Source organism: Macadamia integrifolia, chromosome 8, assembly GCF_013358625.1.
Source record: "Macadamia integrifolia cultivar HAES 741 chromosome 8, SCU_Mint_v3, whole genome shotgun sequence".
In the NCBI taxonomy this organism is placed as follows: Eukaryota; Viridiplantae; Streptophyta; class Magnoliopsida; order Proteales; family Proteaceae; genus Macadamia; species Macadamia integrifolia.
In genome coordinates this window covers 26286882-26303202 of record NC_056564.1, presented here as the reverse complement: position 1 = coordinate 26303202, position 16321 = coordinate 26286882, and the positions used below count along the sequence as shown (strand labels likewise).

Sequence of the window (16321 nt, the reverse complement as noted above, 5' to 3'; positions counted from 1 at the left end):
CCTTATACAAATATCTTGATTCGCCAATCATGATGGCACAAGCAGTGTTCTACAAAGGATGGAATCACTATTCCAACTCCCAGGCAAAAAACCAAGAATATTACGAGTACATTCTCGTAGAAACTGATTCTGTCAGACTCAAACTTAATTATGACAGAACCGACCCAACCCTGGTTACACATACAACTGTAACCATCTGCAAAATCCTGTCCCTCCAAGACTGGGGGACTCATCCCATGAACCAAAGAAGTTTTTCAAATACCTTTTCTCCCTAAAATTTTTCTTACATAGACTACCAGGAAGCCTGGTTCAAAGCATTCACTTTTCAAAATAGAACCAACCGCCATTCTTGGTTCTTCTGTTTTGAATACAAATTTAACAACCAAACTCCCAATTGGTTTCCCAAATGGTGGGACCAATATGGTCCCATGGAAGAAATCCTACCCCTACAAATCCAAGATTCCTTCCAAATATTTTCTCAAAACTCAACACCCCAACCTCACCAACCAGATCTTCTCAGATTCTTTCTCCACTGCCGTCTCGCATGGATATTATTCTGGGAATACCAAATCTATGATTATCAGATAAATGACTGGATTGCCCCAGTCCTCTGTCGATCATTCAATATCAAATGGTGGGACAACTGTGATGTCTCCAAATGCGAAAAGAATGCATTAATCAAAAGCCTCACAGGTCTCCTGCCTGTTCCAAAAATCCAAAGCTCCTCCAAATCAAGCACCAAAAGTGAGAAGGAAGCCCTGCGTGCTCGTCTAGCAGAGCTCGGTTCCGACTCAGACAATGAAGACAATGAAGGCTCCAGTGATGGTGCCTACAGTCTCAAATCTATGCAAAGATCTGTTCCTGCCCATGAACTCTGCTATGGGCAAGATCCATATGAGGTTGACCCTGACTTCGTCCCTGACAGTCTTACGGCATCCTCCTCCAGCAAATTCAAAGAAGTTACCTCCCGTCGGTCCCGACGGGCAGCCAATACAAAGTCCTCCTCGACCAAATAAGTTTGGTCCAAAACGTCTGCTAAGACGGTTATAAACTAGCCGACAAGGTGCAGTCGTTAAAAAACACCTAGTCAATTAACCCCGGACAACCTTATTAGGAAAGGGGGTACTGCTACTGTCCCAGGTCATAGGACAGTCCGGCCATTATCCGGCTCAAATAAATAGGATACACAATTCTTGATCAAACCAATACGGAGAACAGTGTCCCTGACACGTGGAATGCCGTGGTACGATCATTGAAGATTCCAAATCAACTATCGGCAGTAAAACCATCAAAGATGCCAAATCATTTGTCGATAGCAACTCCAACTTTCTGCGCCAACAGTCCTTTGAGTGTCGGCAGCAACAGTACATCTCAAATGCAAATTCAAGTGCACAGTTCCAAATAGTGTCAAATGAAATATCAAATAGTACCTAATTTGGTACAGTACCAAATGAAACCCAAATACAACCCAAATCCACATGTAATTCAAATGAGCCTCCTTATGTTATAAAAGGAGCATCTCCCCTTCTCCCAAATAACTTGGAAAATAGACTTGAAAAATTTACTTGAAATCCTAGAACTTAGAGAGAGAAGCTCCGAAGCAAGCTGTGCTTCCACAAGTTCTTCCAAGATCTCTCCAAGTACCTCGCCGGACTTCAACAAACTCCGATCATCCCAAGTCTGATCGTCCATCAAAGGTTAGCCACCTATAGCTCAAAGCCAACCCAACCTTCTTCTTCTCAAACCCTCCAACCCAAACCTACCCAAACCAATCCAGAACTCTGGATCAAAAATATATCTCCAAATATTGTAATTTTACTTTCAAAGATATATTTCAAAGTAATTTTCTTTGATTGCATTATTAGTTTTCTTTTCCTGCATCTGCATCTGCATAGCAGCTTCTTCTTCTATCCTTGGATCAAAGCCTACAGTCGTGCCTCTTGATTCCAAGAAATAGATCTAGTTAAGCAGCTTTTTAATTTTCTGCAATTCCATATCTTTTATTTCAGTTTATGGTTCTATTCTTAACTTGTTTATTTTATTTAAGCACAAAGTTAGTTCTGAGTAAGGTATTGCACCCATCTCAGTGCTAGTCTCCTTGCTGGATCGGAGTAAGGTATTGCACCTATCTCGTCCTGATTGCTATACAGAACCAGGAGATCACTAGTTCCCTGGATTTTAGCATATCTCGATCCTGTAATCTGGTATCAGAGCCACGGTGGTGGTGGATTCGGTTTATTTCTTTGCAGATTTCTTTTCTTTTGTGTAATTATTTTCTTTTAAGTTTTTCGACGCGGTATATGCCTTTGGATTCTTGGGAGGAGTGGCAGAAGAGTGTAAGACCACGTTTGTGCCCAAGTCATGTTGGAAATACCATCTTAAAACTTAGATCTAGGTGATTACCCCAAGTTTAAGAATTCTCAAATTATGAGTCGTTTACCCCGCTCCATGTCGATGAGATCGGCAGGTGAGGCAAGCACAAGTTCTAATGTGCTTGATTATGATGAACAAACCTCAAGAATCAACCGACGACTTCGAAGTTGGGATATGCCAAAAATTTCAAGAAATGATCTCTATGATCGAGACTGGTTCGGACTCGAAACAGTCAAGACCGTAGAACAAACTATAAATTTTACCCCTCAAACTCAAGAAATCCAACTTTTTGATCCACTTACCCTTCAAGATTTATACAAAGATCGCAAATATAACTATGTCCATATTGGCCTTGTCCAAGTGGCCATCAAACCCCTTCACCGAGAAGGACTCAACACCTCTATGTTGTTAGCCCTTCGTGACCAAAGGTTCCTTGAGTTCAATGATTCCCTTTTGGGAGCCATTGAAACAAGTCTTTGTTATGGACCTGTCCACTTCAACGTCTATCCTGATATGTCCATAGCCCTAGAAGACCCAAATATTTTACATTCACTCAAACTTAACCTTAAAACTCATGGTTACAAATTAATGCATGGAACCATCCCAATTTCCATTATCCATCGCATCAAATACAAAGCTATGAAGTCTGTCCAACCTCGTGCCAAAAGAACTTCTTCAAAAGGCCAAACCCTTTACCTTGAGACTGATTGTATTCAGGGTCAAATTGTCTACCCCAAACTTTACCGTTGGGAAGATATTTCTTTCCCTGAAGAATGGCAGCTGCAGACGACTGCTATTCCTCCTCAAGTTTCAAATACAAGTATCCGTTCTATTTCCCAGGATTCAGACGGATTAGTAGCCATTAGGTTCAACAGACAAACTACCCCTCTGGTTTACCAAAATTCCAGAAGATCATGCTCTGAGACATCAACTTCTTCTGACTTAAACCAATGGGTTTCTCAAACTAGAACTACTCCACCATTTCCTCATCTTGTTGGAGTTCAAAATAATCAAAATATTGTCCATGGAACATACGAAACCAATTCGACCGTTCCTGATACAACCCCTTCTGAAACCAATAATCAAAGATCTCCTACCCAATCTGAGGTTGAACCTCCTCCTCCTCCTGAAAACTCTAAAACTGGCGGAGTTTACATGATCCAAGTTGAAACAAATTATCAAATTGACAAACCTTTACTTCGAAATGATTTTGAGTCCCAAAAGAACAAAGAAAAACGTGAATGGTTCTTAAGAACCTTTAATCTTGAACAACAAGCTCAAATCAGAACAAATTGGTATAATTTTATGACAAATCTTAAAACAAATGTTTTCTTTTTTACATATTTTGATATCTATGCCCAAGATAATAATGTTTACTATCCCTAGCATAATCAGGTATGTACCCAAACTTCCTCTCATAAAGCCTGGACTCTTTATGAAGGACAAACCACTAATGCTATTCATCCTCCGGATGAAAGCCTCAAACATAACTACAAAAATAATGAGATAATAGCCTCTCCATTCAAAATTGTTGACAAAGAAGATCCAAACCGAAGACAAATTGAACAATTAAACTTTACAAATTTAAGTCTTCAAACCATAGGTAATCAACTTTCAAGAGTTGAAAACCTTGTCCAACCTAAACCTGTAGCCTCCTCATCCATGACACCGGCTCCGGTTCCAACTTCTATTTCCTTATTCAAACCATACAATATACCACAAAAACAACAACTTGCTCTTAACAAATCTTTTGTCTTAGATCAAATTAATCAACGATTAACTGTCCTTAATGCTGCTGAAGCACATCTAAGTGATCCTCAAACACCAGTCCAAAATCAGCCCTCAAATGAACCATCAGCTGAGTCAAATAATAGAGGTGTTTGCAACATCATAGGTTACTCTTCAGATACTTCCTCAAGTTCTGAAGAAGAAGACTTTCCCAAAATCAATCAAATAGGTCAAAGTTCTAACCAACACCCGGTCTTCCCAGACCTACAAATTGAAGCTAGAGGAACTGCTCCTCAGGCTTCCTACCAAAGTGGAATCATCTATGAATGGAACATAGATGGTCTGTCTGAGCATAATCTCATGAACAAACTCCAAGAGATGACCATGGTTAGCAACGCACATCGTATCAAAAATACACCCGATAGTGCTGTGGCTACCTTGCTTGTTTCTGGCTTCACTGGCCAACTCAAAGGTTGGTGGGATTATGTCGTGACTGATGTCCAAAAAACAGAAATCTTAATGGCTGTTCAAATTACACCAGATGGTGTTCCCCTCCTTGATGGTGAAGGAATTCCTATTGAGGATGCTGTTAATACCCTTATTTTCAGCATTGCAAATTACTTTTTAGGAAACCCTTCTCGTCTCAAAGATAGAACAGCTGAACAATTATCAAACCTTAGATGTAAAAAATTACATGATTTCAAATGGTACAAAGACACTTTCTTAACCAAAGTCTTAACTAGACCTGATGCAAACCTTCCCTGTTGGAAAGAAAAATTCCTTACAGGATTACCAACTTTGTTTTCTGAAAAAATCAAACAACGCCTTAGGAAGGAAAATGATGGGATCAATCCCTACGACCAAATGTCCTATGGCCAAATCATTAGTCTAATTCATGAAGAGGGTCTTGCTCTCTGTACTAATATTAGACTAAAGAAACAAATCCATAAAGAAAACAAGTTTTACAAACGCGAGTTAGGAGGATTCTGCGAACAGTTCGGGTTTCCACCTCTCCGACCCCCATCTAAACACAAACACAAATCTTCTCGCAAATATTATAAAAATTTTCACAAATCCAAAAAATATGTGTCTAATAGACCATTTACAACCCCTGAGTTTTATCATAAAACTTCTTCAAAGCCAAAATATAACAAACATAGGAAGCCTTTCAAGGCACCTAAAAATTTTAAGAATCAAAATCCAGATAAAACCACACAAGGATGTTTCAAATGTGGTAAGCCTGGTCATATCGCAAAATTTTGTAGAGTTTCAAATAAAATCAATTCTTTACAAATTTCTGAGCAAGATAAGACTCAAATCCTTGCTCTATTCCAAGAAACTTCTTCATCTTCTTCTGAGGATGAAATTCATAAGCTTAACCAAATTCAAGCCTCTGAACATAATTCTTCCAGTTCCTCCAATAATGAGAATTTTCAAGCATGTAATTGTGATTCTTGTATTATTGGTCTTAGCTGTGAAGACTGTGTTCCCAAATCTGTTAGGATGCTCCGCGCATCACCAAATTCAAATATTTTTGATTATATTGATAGCTTAGCAGACCCAGAACAAAAGAAGGCCTGCCTTGAGCATCTTAGAAATAATGTTATATATATATATATATATATATGTTGAATAACTCATTGGACATATTAAATTTAAAAGTCCATATTTTCTATTGACCTATTCAAGCATGCGATATAGGGCTAGATTGTTTGTAGATTGTTCTTAAATCTCATAGCGGATTCTAATTCCGAAGTACTTCCCCACATCATAATTTCACATCTCTCCAGTGCTTAATTTTAGGTTCATTAATTCATTCTAATTTTAATCTTAGGTTCACTTTATTATTGCATGTTTAATTTCATAGTTAATTATTGTTTTTCATTATTGCTAGTTTAGTTTAAAGTAATTTACAACTCCCTTCCCTGTACTTTGCTTTTATTCCACCCCCCTCGCCTGTGTTTTCAAAAATTTCACAAACCTCCCCTGTCAGATAAGTCTGTTAGTTGTGGATGTTAAAATACGATTTTACCCTTCTACCTTTAACAAAATTTTATTTTCCAATTTTACCCTTATCCCTATCCTCCTAACCCCTAATATGAAACCCTCACATTCCACATTCCACTTTCCACTCACCCCATCACCACGATAGGGAGGTTTTTGGACTCAAACGGCGATGGAGATACATGATGATGGTTCTCTAGGTAGCCACGGTAGGCAATACCAAAGTCCAGCTCTGCAGCTCTTCTAGCTTCCGAGAAATCATTCGTAGCAGCAATGATTCCTTGAAAGGTATCTCTCATGGTGTGTCAACAGAAGGAATTTTGCTCTGAATAACGCCACTGATATGACTGTTACTGTTAGTTTCCCCATCATGGCCATTGTTGTTAGTTTCCCCATCCATGGCTGTCATAAAAATGGTGTCACCAGCAGCAGCTGCATAACCAGATGTTAAATTAGACCATTGAGATGCATTTGTTGTTGTTGTTGTTGTTGTTGTTGATGTTCCTATTATTGTTGAAATTGTTATGATTGTGGTGGCAGTGGAAGATGAATAGGAGATGTATTGAGGGTAGGCCTTAAACGACGGCAACCCCCGCAATTTGCTGACAATATTACTCGCAAGAACTTCGACAACCCATTTCATACTAGGCCTTACTTGTGGATCACCCAAAGTACAGAGGAGGCCGAGATTGATTAAAAGCTCCATCTCAGGAAGCTTATAAGACCCATCTAGAAATCGAGTATCTCTAGCTTGTAAACACTTACCTTCATCGGATAGCCGTCAAACCCAATCAAGCAGGCCAATCTGCTCATCTTGGCAGGCGAGATCGATTGCTCGCCGACCACTCGCCACCTCCAAAACAACAATCCCAAAGCTAAAAACATCAGATTTTGCAATAGCAATGCTCTTTTTCTGGAAGCTCTCCTGTGGCAAGTACCCAATTGTGCCACCAATTCTGGTTGTCTCCGCCATCCTGAACTCATAATTGCTATCAAAAGATGGTGCTGCAAATTCAAGTTCATGCTCTAGCCACTGTGCTAATCCGAAATCGCCCAACCGAGCATTATAATTGGAATCTAACATGACATTACTAGTCTTGACATCTCGATGGATGATTTGTGTCTCCAATTGCTCATGTAGATAGAACAGAGCAGCCGCAAGACCCGCCACAATTCGCCATCTCCGTTCCCAATTGAGAATCAGCGACGTAGGGCAATCAGGTCGTTTGAAGAGAATCTGATCGAGGCTGAGATTAGGCATGTAATAATATAGAAGAAGCAATTGATCTTCATGAACACACCAACCCCTAAGGCAAAAGAGGTTCTGTCGATCGTCGCTAGCCGCTGCTTCAACCTCTACAAGTGAGAGACGAAAGTGAAGGTTAAGAACCTTTATTTTCTAAAGAGTATAATGGTCCATTTACATTTTATAGGGGTGATTTGAGTATTTAAAAAATATTTTGAAATCTTAACCGACATAATATGATGGAGTCACACTTTTTGTCAAATTTGTCAAAATACACAGGGGAAGTATGTGGAATTTTTGAAAACACAGGGGAGGAAGGTGGAATAGAAGCAAAATACAGGGGAGGGGGATGTAAATTACTCTTTAGTTTATTTTAATTTGTGACAACATCATTAGTTAATACATTCTACCTAAGTTAGAACTGAATTTTCCATAGAGTTCACCTCCTTGTGATCGACCCATAACTACACACGACCTGTGCACTTGTGGTATTACTTTATTATTCAATCAGCAGGAACTAACAACGTGAGAGGATATGGAGACCCATCAACTAAACCCCAAAAATTTCACAATTCTAACCAAAACCTAATTCAGGGAAAACAAAACAAAGCAAGCCCAAAAAAAAAAAAATGGTGAATAAGTGAGAATTACACGTTCACGACGAACCCAAAACAAATGAAAGCCACAAAATAAAGCGTTGTAAAAAAATAAATGATGAACAATAAAAGGTCTGTGCCAGTACAAGAAATTCCTAAAATTCAGCTTGCAGTTTTCTCCAGTTATAGATTGCAATTTTCATATAGTAGAGGGTCCTGGGTCCCTGCTACCTTGTATTCTTCGGTTAGGGTTATTTACGATTAAAGAAGAGAGAGTAAGAACATATGATACCAAAAATTTATATAAAATTAGAAGATAAAAGGAAAAGAGTAAAAAGAGAGTGATGTATTTAGAAAAAGGAAAAGAGTAAAAAGAGAGTGATGTATTTAGAAAAATAAGAAGGTTATAATAGACTAATGAAAAGATTTGCCACCAATATGAGTTTACAATGGATTATATATCAAATATATTCTCTACCAACTCACGTTTCTATATTCTCTATTATTGGTTGGTACAGGATATTTACCAAAAAAAAAAGATATTAACCAAAGAAAGAAGGTTGATAAAGATTTTTTACTTTTTAAAAGTCAATAAATTTTATTTCCATCTTAAGCAGAGAGAGAGAGAGGATGGGAGATTGCGGACAAGGGACAAAGAAGGAAAGAATTAATTTTCTACTAACTCGTTCCTAAATTCTCTCTTCCCAAGTCTCTCTTTGACTCAATTATTTGGTAAAGAAAAAAATGTTGGTAAAGATTTGTTACTTTTTAAAAGCCAATAAATTTTATTGCCATCTTAAAGTAGAGAGAGAAGAGATTATAGAGAGGAGGGGAGAGGATTTGGCTCCTCTATGGCGCAACACAATGTCCAGCATGCATCTAATGCCTAGAAACGCATTGGGTTGCATTCGACCGCCTTGGGTTTCGTGCCAAGGTGTTTCTAGCCGTTGGATGCGCGCCGAACACTGTGTTGCGCCACAGAGGAGCTCAATCCGGAGGGGAGATCATGCATAAGGGAAAAGTTTGGAATAAAGACGGAAAGAGAATAAATTCTCTACCAACTCACATTCCTAAATTCTCTCTTCTCTCTTCTCAACACTTTCACTTTGACTCTTTTATTGGTCGGTAAAGATAGGTTAATTTTAAAAAATCAATAACAAAAAATTTGGGATAACATGGGGAGATTTATAAAAAGTAAATAGAGAGAGAGAGAGAGAGAGAGAGAGAGAGAGATTAGAAATTTTTAGATAAAAAATATAAATGGTACCAGCAGTTGGGAAGAATTAAAAAAGAATGACAAAATAATAGTATGATATATATATACTGGGAGCGTAAGAAAAGTCCGTTGTGCCCTCCCCCACCGTGCGCTGAAGATGTTTCTACTAGCCTTCTCATTGGTGTGATGTCCCAAGAATACGGCAAATATCAGACCATCCTAGGAGATCGATGAGATGTCCCCACCAAGAATACGAAAAGTACTAGGGGGTTTGGGAGATCAGTGAAGGTGTGAAAACTTTAGTCCCAACATTACCTAGGGAGAGATTACTGTGTTAGTTAATAACCTCTAGCCTCCTTAACATGGCACAACACGTTTTAAAGTCTTAAGGCCCATGAGCCAAAAATGATAACATTGTGCAAGGTTAATGGGGTCAAATGGTTACAAATGGTATCAGAGCCGACCTCGACAGTGTGTGAAGCCACAGCTAGGACGTTGTACCGAAAGGGGGTTCCGTGTGACCACTCAAAAATACGGTAAGTACCAGACCTGCATGGGAGATCGGTGAGATGTCCCCACTAAGAATACGGTAAGTACCAGGAGGTTTGGGAGATCGGTGAAAGTGTATAAACTTTAGTCCTACATCGCCTACGGAGAGATTACTGAATTAGCTAATAACCTCTAGCCTCCTTAATATGACATAACGCGTTTTAAACCCTTAAAACCCATGGACCAAAGAGAACAATATTGTGCAAGGACGTTACAATTGATCCTGCATGTTAGTGTTGCTTAGGCTAAAACGGCAAGGTTTTTCTTCCCATATATATAAGTTTCATTTACTTTCTTGTCCTATTTTAATTGCCATCAAAATGAAAACAAAGTGTCCCTTTTTGGTTTGTTGAGTGCTCTGCAATGTCCAAAGCCAGTACAACGACTATTGGAAAGGCTTGTGAGGTAGTTTCATCTTGAAGACTAATTCACATCAACCTGATTTTGCAACATTGGAAGCATATATGGTCTTATGGAAAGCGACCACTAGCACGACTCATACCCATTGTATTTTCTCATTGTATTTAGTTTTCATATTGTAATAAGTGTATTCCAGTTCGTAATTGATTCAATAGTCTCTTGCATTGTAGTGACATTATAATTCGATTGTTGTGCTATTAAAAGTAAGTTTACTCAATTTATTCTAATATGTATTTTGAAACACAACCAAAAATTAAATTTAGTTCTCTATTCACATTAGATCTAAAATTATTCCTCATAGGAGTTTGGCTCATTTGTTAAACATATCGGGCTTGATCTTGGACCGAATAACAGTCGGTTGTTCACAGTACAAGGGCCTAGTCTGACGGTCAACTTGGACCATTGCCTAAAAGCCCTACTCAGCCTGACACGTTTAAATCCTCTTTACTTAGCTCAACACATTTAAATTCCCCTTTTACTTTTAAATCACATTTAGAGTCTGCTTAAAGCTTGTTTAGAGTCCTTTTACTCAACCCGACATGTTTAAAGCCCGCTTAGAAATAAATGGCTTAATATCCTATTTAAGACACATTTAATGGAAGCCCAATTAAAGACCGATACCCTGGCCGACTATTTACAAATGGGACCATACCTAGTCTAGGAAGACTGATTACTTAAACAAGTTGTTCATGGTGTGGGATCCTTAAGCAAGGGGGACTAATTAGGCCCAACCAAAACTGTTCTAGAATAACCTGTTGACAACCCTGATTCCCTCATGTGGGTATACGCCTATAGGGTATAACAACACCAAGGAGGAGAGTGATTTTCTATTATATCGAATGTGAAAAAACCCTAATAATAAAACATAAGCGGGAAGGAAGACAAAGGGGTTAACTTAGTCGATCTACATCCCACCCCCCCCCCCTTCCCCATCGTCCTATATTTAATTTCTCTCTTTCTAATCTGTGGATAAATGTCATGCTCATTAAAATCCCATGTGACTAATATTAGGAAGAGGTATGATTCCATTGGGATGTTCTACCAAAGATGTACATCTAAAAAATATTATTAATCTTCAATTAAGAATTTTATCAATAGGTGCACCTCTAGTAAATATAACTTTTATATTTTTCAAAAAAATATTTAATTACGCATAAGTCCATCCACTTGACAATACACATAACAAACCTTAGGGCATGGAAATAATTACTATCGCATCCTAGTCTTTCACAATTCCATATGCAAAGAATCTGAACCATCGATTGAACCATTAGAATATTTCTAAAGATTTTATAAAAAAAAAAAAATATTAGGGAAAAAGAATCCAATCAATTTGTGCAAGGTGCGAAAAGACCACGTTGTCCTCCCTTAATGTGCATTGAATATGCTCTCGCGATCCCTCCCATTGGCCCGCCGGTCTTGTGTTTTCTATACCAAACCAACAAGGGTAAAAGAATCTTGTTGGTCTGGCATAGGTATACCCAAACATATCCCTAGTTATCAGGGATTGTGTCTGGCTGTTCCTTATGCTAGACCGGCAAGGTTATCTCCCCTCTTAATATATTTCAAAAAGCTTCTGTAAAATATTTACAAGACAAATTCGGATTTCTTCCAATCATGTACAAATACTTTCCCTTTAATATTCTCGTTCAAGAAATGAATTCCTTACTAAGCATCTCTTTCATTAACTATCAAACACTAATATATAGTTAATAAACATTAAGTGTTGATACACAAAAACACATAAGACATAACTGCAACGGTAAGAACCTTTTAGATCAAGGAACCAATATCCTAACCTATTGATGAAAATATTATTCTTTATATAAATATTTATATGTATTCATACTTGTATCTTGAAATCCACATTCCTAACAATACATAATTATAACCCTAGCCATGATCAATTTAAAGTTAAGCCAAATCCCGCAAACATAAATAATCTCTTTATTAATTGATTTGAGGGTATAGAGTTGAAATAATTTCTACAATAGAGATTACTTCTCAACAACATTGACAAAGGTGAGCCATTAAGCCAATAATGATTGCATCACCCAAGCACCAACTTAAAGTCTTGTTCAACGGATAGGTGGCGACTCGTAATGGTCAGATTTTTTATTTTTTTTTGGTGCAACGTAATGGTTAGATGACCTGTGAATGATAATAAATCAGGACCATAATCTGATGCTAATCTATCTTTACACGTTATGATGGGCCCACCAACTTGGGTTATAGAATAACATGTGGTGAGGATTAACTCAAGAGTCCAATTATTTCTTATACCCACCTTTTCTTGGAACTTATCTCATAATAGAAAACAAAACTGATCTTTTCAGTCATATAATATGAACGTCATTCAAGATCAGGGGTATCCAAGGATGGTATCTTCTTCAATTATTTTAATTTATCATTATTGTTGAAAAACTTAACTAATATTTAAATCTTGTATAATAGTACTTCTAATCATGTAATTAACTCTTGCTTAGTAACGCCTAACTATATTTAACTCCACTAAGCATGGATATGACACGTGGCTGGAATTTGTCAGATGAAACACTTTTTTGGCCTTTTGTTCTCTGAAAATTAATAAAGGCACCGAGAAAAAATGCTACTGATCTATATTATACTTTTTATTGCCCGGTGGGGCGTGGGGGGTTGGGGGGAGATTGTGAAAAGATGTCTTTTACTCCACTTTTTTTCGTGAAAATAGGGGTTATGCATGGACGTGGGAAACACAAATGAGTAGTTTTTTCCATTAATTAAATATAAAAAAATGCTGATATATGATTTTGAAGACTACAAATCAGTCTAGTATGCGAATGCAAATTTGGCCCGGTGAACCCCTTGCCCATCAAAGCTCGTCCTGAAATTTGAGGTGTAGTTTTAGGCTTTTAACACTCGGTCTTGCTTGAGGTGAGATGTGAGTTAAGCCTGGCCTTGCCATGTGTATATACATATACAGGTGGACACAAAAAGATTGCATTGCCACCCTGCTTCATGAGCTGAAGATGTCTTTGCACGACCTCCCATTGGTCTGCACATTGAAACACTAGCCATGCAAGCAAGTAGCTTTTTCTTGCCCATAAATTCTATGTGAGTACATGAATAATATATGCAAGATAAAGACAATGGATTAAGTATCATAATGTATATTTAATATAAACATTGATTTAGTAGATATATAACAAATATATATATATATATAATTATGTTTACTATTTTTATGTAAAAATGATACCAAAAAAAAAAAAAAAAAATTAGGAGGAAAGACATGTATAGTCTTGGTCTTGTATCAAGTATGACCTCAGATAGAATCTATTGAGGGACAATGATCCATGTAACTGACTCCATTTAGCTAAGATTCTCTTAAATTGCTAGGTTGTGCTTCTTTCTTCCTACTTCTATCTCTCATTTTTCATTCATGTACCACTTTTCATTCGTCATTTTTTATTTCTCATCTCATTTTTTCATCCATCATTTCTCATCTTTTTAGTTCCCTTTATTTTATTTTTTTATTAATTTTTTTAAACCTTCAAGTTTTCCCTACTTAGTTTTCTTTGGATCTATGTAACCGACAGACCCCATTAAATTGGGATAAAGTTGAATTTGTTATTGTAGGGGTAAGCCCAACAAGGCAAGGCCTTAGCTGAGTAATCTCAACCCGACCTCTGGTTGGACTAGACCGGGCCTAGGCAGACCTACACCTGCACCTACACCTAGCCCCAACCCGGATTCAGTAACATGGATATGTTCACATGAAAAATGAAGTGGTCCTTCCAGCTTTAATCCATTTTCCATAATGGAAGACTCTTGTACAAGTTATGGTACCCTATCCTGATAGTGATGGGTAAGGTAGAACGAGAACCAGGTTTTGAATGTTAGATTTTCCATTATTACTTTCGGACTTGCTGTCTTTATTGTCCATAGCATTTGAATTTAAGACTGGTCGGTCACAATCTCAAGGATCCAACCCTCAAAAAGAATCACGTAAGTGAGGTGGATGGATGTCTTTGTTTGGATATACTGAACCGACCAATCCAAACTTAAATCAAACTAAACTTGCCAGTTGATTGATTGAGAATAGGTTAACGAACTTGATACGAGTCGTAAACTCGGATGTCCTAAGTTTAATTCCCACTAGGTACATCTTGGACCACTTACACGGGGTGTTTAGTGTTCTTCATTGCTTTCAGCGAAAGTTGAATAGTTCTCATTTAACCCCGGTATGACCCGATCCATGTGGTTGTAGGGTCAGTATGGGCCCGTGGGACTAATTAGGTCGAAGGCCTAAATACCCATTGTTAGCAAAAAAAAAAAAAAAAGTTAACCCTAGACCACATATTAAAATATTAAAATAAAAATAAATAATCCATGGGTTCAATAGGAGAGTTTCGATTGGAGTTTTCGTATGATGAGAATTTTTTTATTTTTTATTTTTTATAGAAAAAATAGGTTAAAAAACTAAGCATTAAAAATATTATAAAAATCAAAAACTAGACGGATATAAATTGATTTTTGAATAGGCATGGGGTTGTAAATAGTCATATGGTTCAATTGGATAAGCATGGAAGACCATGACTATTCATAAGAATGACATTCAAATTGGGGGAGAGGGTTTTGAAAGCCAGCGTGGTCCCTACGTTAGTGTAGGGGCTAATAGAAGCATGTGTAGAAGCATCAATATGAATGGAATTTCTGTCTTTCATAAGGCATGTTAGCAAGGGGAGATTTGTGTATTTTTTTGCTAATTACTTAAGCTCTCTTGGGTATAATTTCTATTCGTATTTATTAACTATTTTTTAGAAATTATTTGTGACAATAAATTATGGATCACAAATAGTATTCATTTAGTTACTATTTATAAAATAGATTATATAATGAGAAAATAGGTTACAGTTTTCACCTTCAGCTTTGACCTTTGAGCGAGAGAGATAATAGGATTTGGGATTTTTTTATTGGAAAAGTATTAACATACTGAAGTTACCTATTTACCATTAATTTTGAGTAGTTTAGCACACGTGCTCATATAAGGTAAAAAAAATCAACATCAATAATTTGTTGCCACAAATCACAAATACCTTGAGAGTAATTTGTGATTTGTGATGTATTCTAATTTATTATAAATAGAAATAAGTGTTATAAATTATACCAAACACTTTTAAAAATAGAAATAAGTCAAATAAATATAAATAAAAATCAAACCAAAGAGAGCCTTAACTAGAATAGTTAGAGCTGAATCTTTTAATGAACTATGTTTATTCTGATTTTCTCTTTATCCTGATCTAATGAAGGTAGCCTTTCCTACATAAGAAATATGCATATATCCACAAAAAGAACTTAAGCCTTTTCATTAAAAAAAAATAAAAGATTTGAGTTTTAATTGGATTTTAACCCAAGAAAACCAAAATCATCATCACATCCCTAAAGAAGAAAATATTTACTAATAAAAGGTCTTAAAATCGTGCCCAAACGAAACATAAGACTTGGGATCACAGTGAAAAGGTATGGGCATTTAATTAAGGGTAGGGGTATTTTAATCATTTTACCAACAAAACCATGATTATTCTAAAAATGACATCACTTTCATACCAAGGGCCCATTTGATAACGTTTCTATCGTTTCTGTTTCAAGAAACGGCAGAAACATAAATTTCCCTTTCTAGAAACAGAATTGAAGATGTTTGATAAGTCATATTTTTAGAAGTCGATAGTAACCAGTGAAAGAATGGCCACAAGTTATTTCCAGAAACGGTGAAACAAGTTCAACTTGTTTCGCTTGGGTCGTTTCTTGAACTATAAATAAGTAAAAATTTCTATTTCTATTTCTGAAAATAAGTGAAATGAAACAGTTTTATCAAACGCTTTTTACTCCGTTTCTGCTGTTTCTGGAAACAGAAACGGCAGAAACGTGTTTCTTGAAACGTTATCAAACGGGCCCCAAATCTTAGACATAGATTCAATATGATGAAAAATACCTATTCTAAAAGTTTTGGGTGATTCTGAAAAAATTTGGATACAAAAGTAGCACTAGAGACAAAATGGTTATTTTCACCTATCCAATCCTAATTTTTTCGACACAGTTAGTGATTAAGATCTCCAATTAGACTCCAAGGGACTCCATTCTTAATATTTCTACACTTTCCAGTATAACAAAATTCAGTGTCTACTTCTACCAAAAAAAAAAAAAAAA

At 36.8% G+C, this 16321-nt stretch overlaps 1 pseudogene; it reads right to left on the bottom strand.

Annotated features, from left to right (window-relative positions):
- Positions 1-6233: 6233 nt before the first annotated feature.
- LOC122086841 lies at positions 6234-7813 on the bottom strand (annotated as a pseudogene).
- Between the last annotated feature and the right edge of the window lie 8508 nt (positions 7814-16321).